Raw genomic sequence first — 10,941 nt, 5'->3', positions numbered from 1 at the left:
TTGGGTAGAGGTCAGTAGTGGACTGAGTGGGAAGGGGCGCTGGGCAAAGGCCACAGGAGAGGTACAGGCAAAGGTCTGTCAGTTCTTGATGCTTATGTCTTACATGTTTGTCTGATGGCCCATGTTGAAAGGAGGTGCCTGTGCATGATCAGCAAATGCCCTGCTTCTGGAATCCCGCTAAAGCCGCCATTCGAAGCTCTGCAGTCACCGGGAAACCGCTTTCCAATCTGCTTGGTGGAAGGTGTGCCGTCCAGTCTCCCTACGCTGCTCCCTCGGGATGTTTAAAATGGAGACATCTCCTAGCTTCTTGCTCCTAGAAACTGTGTTATGCGTCCCAATGAGAAGACGGAGCCCTTGGAATTCCACCGAGGGAAGAGCGATGCAAATTCAGTGTATTGTATTCATGGCGCGTGGTTGAGCTGAGAACTCCAGTTACCACCCAGCCATGCAAAGCAGGAGATTAGACCCGCTCTTCTGTGTACGGGAACTTTCTTTTCTCTAGTGGAAACTATAATGCGGGCTAAGGAGGTAGCCCTGTGGTTAGCGTGCTCACCCAGTCAGTATGTGTGAGGATCCAGATTCAATCCCAGTAACGAATGAAGAAATCAAACAAGCTCCCGCACCCCAAACAAACACTGCCCCCCCCCCCCATCTTAGTCAGGGCTCCTATGGCTGTGGTGAAACACTGTGACCAAAAGCAACTTTGGGAGGAGAGGGTTTATTTCAACCACACTCCCACGGAACAGTTCATCACTGAAAACAGTTAGGGCAGGAACTCAAACAGGGCAGGAGCCTAGATGCAGGAGCTGGTACCGAGGCCATGGAGGGGTCCTGCTTACTGGCTTGCTCCCCATGGCCTGCTCAGCCTGCTTTCTTATAGAACCCAGGACCACCAGCCCAGGGATGGCACCACCCACCATGGGCTGGGCCCGCCCCCCTCAATCACTAATTAAGACAACGCTCTACGGGCTTGCCCACAGCCTGGCTCCTATGGAAGCGATTTTTTTTTCAGTGGCGGTTCCCTCCTCAGATCACTCTAGCTTGTGTCAAGTTGGCATAAAATGAGCCAGCCCTCCTTGACAAAACAAAGCAAAAGCTACAAACCAATGTTGACTAACAGCAATGTGACCCATCTAACAAGCTTGCTCGGAGAAAGATGGCAGTGGAGGTAATCTTGGGCAGTCTCTGAGCTTTCGTGTCCCTCTCCACTACCCTCCCTCCTTTGGTTCAGGCCTTGGGGTTTTGTATCAGGTGAAGCCTGGTCTGGAGGTTCCACGCTTGGCTCCCCAGGGTGCACAGTAAGACTGCCAGCCCCTCCGCCACTGCCGGCCACATGCAGGAAACATTTGATCCGTCTTTACAAGCCCTCCAACCCAGCCAGGATGATATTTTAAAACTCTTGTGTGAGTTAAAGACCGCAGTCATGGCCTTTCAGAGACGGCTCACGCTCCAGATGTCGACTTGGATGTAACCGACATCCTGCAAGCCGATGAGAGCCCACAGCTTTAACCACCAATGCGTTGGATTCGAATTTGGTGCTTGGAAAGGGTTATGGGTCACCGAACGACGTTGTGATCTACGCAGAGCCAGCCTTCCTGCCCCTCTCCAGGCTCACAGTGCACAGGCTGCTCTGTGAACCCATAAGATCCTGCCCAACGTGCACACACATTTATCAGTCAAGAATGTGCTGGAGAAGCGTCTCAAGAGCTTTATGGGAACAGGCTAGAAAACAGCCCGCAGCAAAAATCAGCTGGGCTTGGCTTGGCTTTGATTTGGAAGAGCATGCCCAAGACACATGAGGTTCAGTGTGCAGACCATGTGCCATCCCAGGAGAAGCAGACGCTACACCTTTCTTATTCAGTCTGTCCGGAAGCATGAGGCTGCCGACTGGACCCTCATCCACAGCCTGGAAGAGCGAGCGGTGGGCAAACAGCTGTTTTCTGCTCTGGGAACTCTGCTCTGGGAATGAGCCTGCGGCCGCTTGGGAAGCAGCTCACACACCGGTGGTCCATGCTCCAGCAGACGGGGGACAGCAGCCGGGTGCCCGCCAACATGCCCCAAAGTCCCGCAGGGTTAAGGAATGGCGCTTCTGTAGCCAGGGAAGGAATTGTACCAGATTCAAATTCTTCGTATCAATTGTCAGGTTGCAATAAAAGCACTGAACCATTAAAACAACAAAACGAAACAAAACTTAGTTTCATGTGGCGTCACGTCTGGGAGAAAGGACTCAACTAGGAAAAAGTTCCTTTTATGTTCGGTGCCACGTGTTTTGTGTGTGGACCGAGAGGTAATTGCAGAGCTAGAGCTTTCAATGACCTGACAGTTTGTTTTCAGATCACCACCGCAGTAGAGAAATATTTTCCAGTGACAAGATTGCAAATATGCTACATTTCTGAACCTTTCTGTATCCAGGGTGTGCAGACTATCCTGATTCTTTTTGGTTACTCTTTAATTCTTTATCAGTTGCAGTTTTTTTTTCTTTGCAAGTGCATTGTGGGTAATTTATGTTGTTTTGACAGTTTTGAGTTTCTGCTATAATTTTGAATTCTGCACCCAGAGTTGTACAGACTACTGTTTAGACAAACGACATGGAAATATAGAGGTTATCTATGTAAAATGATTCATATTTCAAAATAAGGTCTCCTGTAAAATGAAAAAAAAAGCCCATCATGTTGCTATTAATCACACTTTTTATATTACTTTTTTCCTTGACTGAGGTTTGTTGAATTTACTATTGTAACATATTTCCAAAACACATTAGTTAAATGGAGCTGAAAATCATGCATGCATATTTTATGGAAAAAAATGTGTAGATATATTTTCAATTTTAAGCTATAAACTCTGGCTTTCCTTGGATGATTAAAATATTCTGGCCCATTTAAAATGAACTACGTAATAAAAGTGATGTGCAATAATAATTTTACAATGCTTAATAATAATAAAGTGCTTTATCTGAAAATGCCCTTTAAAATGCCCTTTCTGTACAGAAAATAAGCGAGTGATGTGCAAGCAAAATCAGAAATGGAAAAGGGACTGATAAAATAATTTAAATAGGCACGGAGATTTCTGCCTTTGTGTTACAGAACTGAGGAGCGGTGACATGTTCAAACGTCTTACGGGGTTGGCAAGGGGCGGCAGGGGAACTCGGGTAGAGTGACACAATAAAAATACATTAGGTCCAAACTTCCTCTAGTACAGGTTTTCCGACTTAAAAAGCGTGGAGTTCAAAGGGCTATTGAAGTCAAAGGGCTATTGAAGTCTGTCGAATGTGCTTCTTATTGTCAATTCACGTCACCGAAGAGTTCACCCTTGCTCACAATAGAAGGGAACCTTCAGATTCACCCAGGTACCTGGCCAGGAGCACCTTAAACATGCAAACTAGCCCAGGGATCCTGGCCTTCTCCACCCCATCAAAGCCGAGGAATCCGAAGGAAGCAAGATGGTGAGCATCCTTCCTATGCTGCCCTCCAGTTACCCTGAAGAGGCAGAAAAGCCAGGTAGAGAATCAGGATGTGTTTATTAATGAGGGCTGAACTATCTATTCTGCGTCTAGAATGATGCAAAAGATCCAGTTAGAAAAGAGACCTGGCAAATCGGGCCCCCAAAGACCTGTCTATTTACAGTGGAAACCATCTGTCTCTCTATCTGAACACATGATGAAATTCTGGTAGATTAAAAAAAATAACCAGCCAGGTGGTGGTGATGCACACCTTTAATCCCGACACTCCGGAGACAGACAGGTGGATCTTTGTGGGTTGAAGGCCTCTTTGGAACATTCTGATGTTCGGAAAAGGGGAACACAGATGTGTCTCTTCTTTGCTCCATGCTCCTCTTAGGACTTGTCTTCTCCTTGACCTTGATGTCTATGTTAAGGAATTTATACCCATGACTTCCTTGGGGGTAATTATGACTTCCTCTATAGCTCTCAATGTATCTACAATATAACTCCTGTGTTTAAGGCTCAGTGAACATTGAAGAAGAGAGAGGGACGGACAGACAGATTGGAAGAGGTAGAGGACCAGGAAGTCTTTGTGAGAGTGTGCTTTTTAGCTATGGCAGGGAAGCCACACCCACGAAATCTCAAAGTACAGTTGTCTAAACAAGACCCAAACAACTCCCATAATAGCTGACATTCCAACATAGATGAAGGGACTCTCACTGGGGCTCACCTTTAGCTGAAAAGACACAAGCGAGTTCCCCAGGGATGAGTCCCTGTTGGCTATCAATACCAAGTAATAGTCCCTAGGAACATAAATTGAGGCAACACTTAATGGGCTCAGCAGCTATAGTTACCTGTTTATTGGTTTATAGGTATATGTAACAATGGTTAAAGAGGAGGCCATAAATTTGGGAGAAGTGGGAAAATGATATTCATAAGACAGGGTCTCACTATGTAGGTCTGTCTGGCCTTGAACTCGGAGATCCCCCTCCCTCTGCCTCTGGAGTACCAGGCCTAACGGCACGTGCTACTATGCCTGTCTGTAATCATAAGTTGTGGTACTTAAAAAGAATTGTTGATTGAGGGCCTGGGGAGGTAGCTTAGTTGGTAAAGTGTTTGTCTTACAAGCACGAGGACCGTGTTGGAACCCTTGAGTCCATGTATGAAAGCCAGACATGCTAATTGCAGGCTTGTGACATCAGTGTGGGGGGGTGGGGGAGCTGGGGAGGAGGGATACCCGTGCATTGCTGGGCCTTGCTAGCCAGCTAGCCTAGTCTAACCAGCAAGCTCCAGGCGAGTGAGAAAACCTGTCTGGAAAGACAAGATGGATGACTTCTGAGGACTGACACCCAAGGTCGGCCTTTGGCCTCCACATTTGTGGGAGCATGTCAGTGTGTACCCAAATCCACATACATTCATCTACATAAACACATGCCTCCTGATAATAAAACATGCTGGTTAACTTAATCCTAGAAAAATTTTAATATAGCTTAAATATATTTTAGCGTGGTGGCTTGACATTAGTCTCTTTTGGTTGAGGGTGGCTTTGTTTCCTTGTGTATGGCACTCTCTTTTGAAGTTATGTTTCTGGATCCTCAGCCAAGTTTGAATCCACTCTGAACAAACAAAAATCACTGAAACTGTGTCCTGGTTTACTTTCCTGTTGCTGAGACAAACACTGGCCAAAAGCAACATGGAGAAGAAAGGGTTGATTTCCCTTTACAGTTGCAGTCCATCATGAAGGAAGTCAGGGCAGGAACTCAAGGCAGGAACTGAAGCGGACACCATGGAGGAATATTGCTTACTGCCTTGCTCTCCATGGCTTGCTCAGCCTGCTTGCTTTTGCAACCCAGGACCATCAGCCCAGGGGTGGCACTGCCCAGGTTGGGCTGGGTCCTCCCCTATCAACCATTAATCAAGAAAATGCCCTACAGACTGGCCTACAGGCCATCTGATTGTGGTTCTTCCCAGATGACTCTAGGTTGTGCCAAGTTGACAAGGTAACTAACCAGGACATATGCTTACCCCCCGCCCCCAATTCATTTATTCTGGTTTTATTTTCCTTTTACCTAGAGCAACTCCCGAGGGAAGAATTTGATGAATAGAAATAAATACTTGTTGGTTGATTACTTATGATTAGTGTGTTCCTAAGTTTGCATTTAAACAAAAGTGATGTCCAGGTCTAAACAGGGTTAGCTGTGTGACAGAGAAAGCACCCGCGGCAGAGGGGAGCGGGTGAGATGTCTGTCTCCAGGGCTTTACTCCACACCTGTGATGCCCAATTTACGGAGATTACTTTGAAATTGGCTGCATAGTGGAATGGTTGATGAAGAGATGAAGGAAATAATAAATGCATATGAGGTGGCATGAAAGATTTGGAGGGATTTGTATCAGTTTTGTAACCAGACGTACACATGGGAAATAAAATTTATTGTTGCTAAACAATGAACATTTCTCCTGAGGACCGAACTAATGAACAGAAGTAAAAATAAATAGCATTGAACTAACTAGAGCAGTAAGACTTCTAAAGGAGCATTCTGCAGGGAGGAAGGAAGAGTTATTCTCTGATGTTGTCTACATAACACAAGGCCACAATTCACCTGCGCAATAGCGTTAGGCTAATTACGCCCAGCTAGCTGGTCAGAATGTTTAGCTCTATCCAATTTATTGACTCTTTTCTCCCAAGTTTCAAAGGAAGCATCAATATTTGTTTACATGTCAAGGTTTTATATCCCTAAGTTGTTAAAAGAGCAAAAAAAATTATAATATAGTTTGGGTTAGAAAATGATTCGAAAGGTTTCAGTTCAGTGTTGTGTGTTGGCTGCGGAATAAACCCTTGAGACCTAGAGATATTGCCTTGGAAGACAAGCATGACAATGAAAAGCATTAGCTTAGAGAGTCTCTCTGCCGAAGGCTTAGAAACTTTCACCTCTGAAGTTGTTCAAAATGGGCATAAAAATGTGCCAAGCAAATTCTCGTCTTTCTGATGTTATTTGTAGTGAAAAAGATGATTTCATCAGTGTGTTTTTCTCTTGTCTTACCATCAACCCCGTTACAAGGCAGCTTTGAATCTCACAGAAGAGGCTGTGTTTTCCAGGGTTACTCCAATAGGTTCAGATTGTCATAGATCCTTAGCACAGTATCAGGGTGGTCACTTACCTGGGGATTATGACTTACTCTGTACCTCTCCTTAGGAATAAGATGAGTGTTCTTTGAATTTCCTACTAAATGCGCTGACTTTTTTATCAGCACATAATCCACACATGGTGCCTCGACATTCTGATGAAACACAGATGCTGGCCAGTTTGATTTATAGATGGACGTGCAAAAGTGTTCTGAGGCTTTTTGCTGGCAGGGCCTGACCAAGGGGGTATGTTGTGGGGGTTCCCCTTGAGCTCTTTGCTTATAAATAAAAGAGACATCTTCTCTGGTTTCAGAATGCTCCCAGAATTTGCTTTCATTGATCTAACCACTAGGCAACACTGGATCCAAGGCAGAAGCTTGTAGAGTCTGTACTATAGAAGATGCTGCTGTCCCTGGAGGGCTTACCCAGAGCAGGAGTTAAATTGTTTTATTTTTAATTTTTTTTTCTCACCAGGCAGTGATGGCGCACATATTTGATTCTAGCACTCTGGAAGGCAGAGGCAGGTGAATCTCTGAGTTAGAGGCTAGTCTGGTCTACAAAGTGAGTTCCAGGACAGCCAAGGATACAGAGAAACCTGATCTAGAAAACCAAACCAAACCAAAACAACATTTCCCCCCCTCTATTTTAGATTGAAAAAAGTTGAAAGGCCAAATGTAGGTACTTCTATAACATTCAAAAATATTGTCATCAACAATGTCAAAACTGTTCTTCAGTGATACTAAACTGGATGCTAAGCTGAATTTGGCTCTGCTGTGGCTGCCTGTCCTGCTCTAGAGGACAATGACAAACACAACCACGCTCCAACATGCAAGCTGTGGTGACAGAAATTGGAGATGAAAGCTATGTGGGAGCTGGAGGCCCACACCTGTAATCTCAGGGCTTGTGAGGCTGAGGCAACTGGTCCTACATATTGAGACCAGGTGGTTTGAATGAGCATGGCCCCCAGAGACTCATGCATTTGAATGCTTGGCCTCTAGGGAGTGGCACTATTAGGAGGCATGGCCTTGTTGGAGTGGGTGTGGCCTGGTTGGAGTGGGTATGGCCTTGTTGGAATAGGTGTGGCCTTTTGGAGTAGGTGTGGCCTTGTTGGAGTAGGTGTGGCCTTGTTGGAGTAGGTGTGGCCTTTTGGAGTAGGTGTAGCCTTTTGGAGTAGGTGTGGCCTTGTTGGAGGAAGTGTGTCACTGTGGGGGCGGGCTTTGAGGTCTCCTATGCTCAAGCCCTGCCCAGTGTGGGACACAGTCTTCTGCTGCTGCCTGAGAATCAAGATGTAGAACTCTCAGCTCCTTCTCCAGCACCATGTCTGCCTGCATGCCACCATGTCCTGCCATGGTGATAATGGACTAAACCTCTGAAACTATAAGCCACCACCCCAGTTAAACGTTTTCCTTTATAAGAGTTGCCGTGGTCCTGGTGTCTCTTCACAGCAATAGAAACCCTAATTAACAGAGGGAGTCATATTCCTCTGTGGTGTAGCCAATAACCCCCCACCCATGCTCGCACAGGCAACACTAATTAATGCAGCGGGACACTGACACACAAAGTCACAGCTCTGTGGGAGGGGGAGGGGCACAAGAGCTGATAACGGGTGGGATATGGTTAAATGTGTGATTCATATTGGATGAAAAAAATCTAAAAAAGGTCACCTAAACTGTTCTCTTCCTTGACCTAACCAGCTGTCTTTGTTGAAGTGGCCGCTCCTGGCTGTATGAGGACATCCTGGCTCCCTTTTCACAGAGCTGTTCACTTTATTTTCCTTTCTCTGTTTTTCTTTACCCCCAACTCACCTGCCATCTCACCTGTCACAACAGCTCTTTTACTGGGGACACGTGGAAGAGCCTGGAGGGAGGGAGGGAAGGAGGGAAGGAAGGAAGGAGATGGCTGGGAGGAGTTTGCATTTCCCAGTAGTCACAGAGCAGAAACAAATCCCTCCAAATCCTCTGTGCTGCGTTACGTGCATTTGTTATCCCCCCATGTTTGCTGTTACCAGGCACCCACTTTACCGGTTCATAGTCAGCTCCAGGGACAGTTGTGTAGAGCAGAAACCACCAACCTGGACTGAAGCCCCGAAGACGTCTCTCTCACCTCTTTCTTGATAGAGGTGAGCTGTAGAAATCACGGTCAGGAACGCAGTCCTTGCCCTGCCTCTTATCAAAGGCTCCTGGACTGCCCTAAGTACGGAATTTGGACAATCAGAAAGCCTCATCTCAGGTTGCTCAGCATCCATCATTTTGGAAATTCGTTGAAATAGGCAAAGTGAGAAATATTGAGTCTAAAAAATTGCATTTAGCTCTGTGGGCATTTTCCCTTTATGATTAACTTAATTTCCCCTGGGGTATGTTTTCCTTTGAAGTTGTGGATGAATTAGACTTTTTCCTCTCGGAATATTAACACATCATTTCTAATGAGAGGTCTGCTTTTTGTGCTTAAATGCCGTTAATATCGAACAGATAGTCTGTTTGTCTTTATTACTGTTACTGTTAATACAGCTTGGGCCCTTACAGTACTTTCTGTCTGGATATAGGTCACTTAGGTCACTTATGGGACAATAATTTTTCTAACAATTCCCACAGTCTTGTATGCGCATCACGTGACATTTGTTGATGAAGTTTGGTCATGTGATTCTGTCAAATGAGCAGTGATGTGATAGGGCAGTAAGTTGTGACTTGAGCCCAAACAAGGATTATTGTGGGATAGGTATGTGCATGTATGTATGGTATGTGTATGTGCATACACGTGTGTATATATGTGTGTGTCTTTGTGTGTAACATGGGTTTTTGTTTTTTTTGTTTTGTTTTTTGAGACAGGGTTTCTCTGTGTAGCTTTGGAGCCTGTCCTGGAACTCACTTTGTAGACCAGGCAGGCCTCGAACTCACAGAGAGCCTCCTGGCTCTGCCTCCCGAGTGCTGGGATTAAAGGTGTGCGCCACCACTGCCTGGCCTGTGTGTAACATGAGTACAGGTGCATTTCACCTTATGCCTCTTGTCTCTGGTAGAAGATGGAAGTCTGTCTTCTCTCTGTGGAAGGTGATGGTGGAATGTGGGTCTGTGGCAGACACAATTAGTTGACCTTCCCTTCAGTAGCCATTCTGTTGCCTTGTGCAGACACATTTACATGCACCCAGTAGACTTATGTTTAACTTTAGAGACTAAAGTCATGATTCAGTCATTAGTCTTTGTCCCATTCTTTTGATATCATCTCCTCCTTCTGGAACTCTCCAGAGCTCGGATGACCTCATGAGCTGGTTCTGCTCAGCACTATGTTTAGAGAAATCTGTGTGAGTGGGCTTCTGGGAAGATGATATTCTGGGAAGATGATATTCAGAGACATTGTGTGACTGATGGTGTGGAGCTACTGCACCACGTTTGGAGCTCTGCACCCCACACTGCTTTTTCTGTGTGAGCATGTGTGAGCACACGTTGGTGCACATACATACGGAAGTCAGAGGTCGACACTAGATGTCTTCCTTCACCTTATTGAGTCAGAGTCTCTCATTGAACCTAGAGCTGTCTGGCCATTGAGCCCCAAGGATCTGACGATCTCCACTTTCCCCACTCTGGGGTTGCAGGCACAGGCTGCCACATCTGGCTTTATGTGTGGGTCCTGGGTATCTGAATTCAGGTCCTCATGCTTTTGTGGCAAGCACGTTATTAGCTGAGCCATCTCCCTAGCACTCGACCCTTGGTAAATTGAGAAAAATGCATGCATTTATTGCCTAAGCCACCATTAAGAGTTTTTTCTTTCATTGATAAAATCAAATGAATGTAACATCAAATGGAGAATGAAATGCTTGTCAACTTCACTACCGACTTGGAGGCATTTAAAGATGAAAATAATTAATTTTTTTATATATACAGTTGTTTTGCCTTTGTGTATTTTTGCACTATGTGTGCACTGCTTGTAGAGGCCAGAAGGGGGCGTTAGATCCCTTGGAACTAGAGTTACAGATGTTTGAAACACCAGTGGGTGGGACTAGAACCCTGGTCCTCTGGAAGGACAACCAGAGCTCTTAACTGCTGACCATCTATCTCTCTAGCTCCATTTTGAGATTTTGAGGGATCCAGTTGAGGCAGCTGTGTTCAGAGGGGTCAGGGAAGGAGCAGTGGAAATTTCCATGAAGGCAGTGGTATCCACATGGCAATTATGCCTGATGATCTCAGTAGAAGCGGCGTAGAGGCCAGTCGAGGGGAAGCCAAGCAGATGGCGAACATTAAGGCACCTCACATTGAAACAGTGGAAAGACACGTAGATGACATGTGACTGACTGGTTAGTTTATATTACTTGGTTATTTATGAGGCGGCCTCTGGAACATTACAGAAGGTAGCCTGTTGCAGCACATCTGTCCCAGATGTTTAATGG

The sequence above is a fragment of the Peromyscus californicus genome, unplaced genomic scaffold, assembly GCF_007827085.1.
Source record: "Peromyscus californicus insignis strain IS unplaced genomic scaffold, ASM782708v3 Scaffold_24__1_contigs__length_46423439, whole genome shotgun sequence".
Taxonomy (NCBI): Eukaryota; Metazoa; Chordata; class Mammalia; order Rodentia; family Cricetidae; genus Peromyscus; species Peromyscus californicus.
The sequence above is the reverse complement of the archived record's forward strand: the minus strand, read 5'-3'. Positions refer to the sequence as shown.